Source organism: Coregonus clupeaformis, chromosome 31 (genome assembly GCF_020615455.1).
Source record: "Coregonus clupeaformis isolate EN_2021a chromosome 31, ASM2061545v1, whole genome shotgun sequence".
NCBI lineage: Eukaryota > Metazoa > Chordata > Actinopteri > Salmoniformes > Salmonidae > Coregonus > Coregonus clupeaformis.
This window is the reverse complement of record NC_059222.1, coordinates 35091220-35093996: the sequence shown is the minus strand read 5'-3', so window position 1 is coordinate 35093996 and position 2777 is coordinate 35091220. Positions and strand designations below refer to the sequence as shown.

At 40.5% G+C, this 2777-nt stretch overlaps 1 pseudogene; it reads right to left on the bottom strand.

The window, feature by feature from the left end:
• Positions 1–711: 711 nt before the first annotated feature.
• Positions 712–2194, bottom strand: LOC121548083 (annotated as a pseudogene).
• Positions 2195–2777: the final 583 nt, after the last annotated feature.

Sequence of the window (2777 nt, the reverse complement as noted above, 5' to 3'; positions counted from 1 at the left end):
CACCTGTACGGTGCATACATACACCATAGAGATCCTTATAAATGACTAATTCCTCATTCTATGTCATACACATTCTGCTACAGGACCACCATTGCTATTGCTTTGTAGAACACTAGTTAGCCAACTAATAATGTTGTGCAGTTGCATAAACAGTGTGCTCCAAGATTATGATAACTAACCCTGTACCCTTTCATCTGCGTTGTGTGATGGTAGCTATATTGTTGAAAATAGGTTTATTGTGTGAACAACAAAGGGCTCATAACAACCACAATATATGTGTAATTTATGTGTCTCTCAGTAATTTTTCCTTACATGTTGATGACTATGTTCTGAGAATGAAATGCAATCAGCGACAAAAGCTTCCTCCTCTACCTCTCTGCAGTACAGATTCTCACTGGCAGTGGACACAAGAACACCCATTTGGAGATTACATTAAATTGCAAAGTTATCCCTAAATGCTTATGACAAACTATCTCCAGAACCAGCCGTAGCCAGTGTTATGGCAAATCTTTTGAACACTAGCCTAAAAATGGAATGTGTTGTTAGTTACGAGGTCATCACTAGAGCATCATGGGTAGGTCACATTCACTTGGAGGTATCTGGATGTACAAGCACCGCTGTATCACAGATATAACAAAGAGCATCTTTGGCTGTATGCTAGCTAGCTATATGTGAATAAACCACCAGACTTCAGCAAGTAAGTCTGGTGGTTTATTCTGAGATGGCATCTGTGATGTTTTCTATAGTGGGTTTGCCTGGCTGGAAGTCCAGACATAGCCTCCAGCCCTGCTACGCCTCCAGCTCTGGCTGCAGCTCCCTCATGACCCAAGGCTCATTATGGGTGTTGTAGGAGACCAAGGCATCATACTGATTAGCTGTATGCCTGTTTCTCTGCTTGGTGTCGTAGAGATAAGCCAGGAAGAGGTGGTAGGCATAGACCACTTGCCATGTCAGGAGATGGTAGAGGGAGGACCCCAACAGGGTGAGGAGGACCAGGGAAGTGGTTGAGATGAAGTAGAAGAAGCCTATGTATACCGAGCAGGAGTGGGTGTCAAGGTCCAACAGTTTGGGGTCCTTAAGATTGAATGGATATTTGCAGAGATATTGATGTACCCAAACACAAGAACTTGCATTTGGGTTGTGTTTATCACCCACTGAATGAACCAAGCATGGCTGCAGTCACAATTGAACAAGTTATTATTCAGGTCCATGTAACTCAAAGAAGGGAGAGAACGCATCACACTCTCATTGATAGCTGTAAGTTCATTATTTCTTACCTGCAAGTAAAACACTTGAGATAAGTTTGCTCCTATAAGGAAATCTAAAGACTGGTGTCGAAATGTTGACAGTAATATTTTCCTGAGTTCTGGGATTGGTTAACACAGCTCTGGTGTGAGAGTTTTTAATATATTGTTGCTGATGTCAAGGTACATCAACTGTTGTGTGTAAATGAATGTGTCTGGGTGCAGAGATTCAATATTGAGATTCCCTAACCATATTGTCAATAAAGACTTCAGACCTTCAAAAAAGTTTGATAGTAGATTATGCATTCCTTCTGGACACTTGCTGTAGATTTTCAGATATTCGAGAGATGACAAGTGAATGAAGGGTGGAGGGTTTAGCGAGGGTTTGTCAAACGTTTTGCCTTCTGAAGACTCTCTACTTGCTCCTGAAGGGATTTTATTTCCAGGCAGAGTGAGGTTTGTACATGTGACTCAGAAAAGACCTGTCGGCCACATCCCATTCCATGATTCCATTTTGGACACAGTAGGAGAGGTCTACATTTTTAAGGTTAGGAAGAACATCTGCTGTGATACTGAACCTTTCCAATGGATTCCAAGATACATCCAGCACCATCAGCCTTTTGGAAGTTGATTCAAAAGAGGTACATTTGTTCCTACTAATGTACAACTCCTGCAATTTTGTTAAACGTAAGAGGGGCTGAACATCCTTTAGATGATGTATTTTGTTGCTGCCTAAGTTCACTACCAGTAAACTTGAGAGAGACTGAAGGGATAATGAATCAATAGTTATGATCAGGTTGTTTTCCAGGTGCAGCACTGAGAGGTTGGCCAGGCCCTGAAATATGTGGTCTGAGATGGTGATGAGTTTGTTATAGCTCAGGTCTAGCTGCTGCAGAGGCAGAATTGTTGAAAGCTCCGTCTTCAACATGAGAGATCACATTACTGGACATGGTCCCGAATTTGAGGAATTTTAGACCTTTAAACCCTTTGATCACTGAAATGTTATTACAGAAAATGTCTAAAGATCTCACTATTGGGTGAAAGTCTTCTGGTATGGTTTGTAGGTTCCTATTTTTGCAGAGTACCTTATTCTTAACAGGTGTGCAGTGTTTCAGTGAATACCCCCTTACTGGATTAACAAAAAGGGAGACATAAAGCAGAAAAATCCATTCCTGGCAGCCATCTTGAGTTACAACATTAGGAATTGAGTGGCTGGTGCACAACATACTGTATATTGGAGCCTGGTGAGGTTCCCCTCAAGATGTCTTCAATGTAGACTTCAGATCTAAAGTAGACAAAAAGAGAGACATATTTTTAAAAGTTGTTTGAAAGAGCTGTTAAATTATTGAGACACACAGTTCCTTGAAAAACTATTAACCATCTTAAATGAACATTTTAAAATGTTTGTGCCTAGTAAGCATTCAAAAATGTAACAGATTAAATCAGTTCAACAGTGAAATATTTTTTTGATCTTACTTAATAAGGGGCGGTTTCTAAGACACAGATTAAGCCTAGTCCTGGACTAAATAGCAA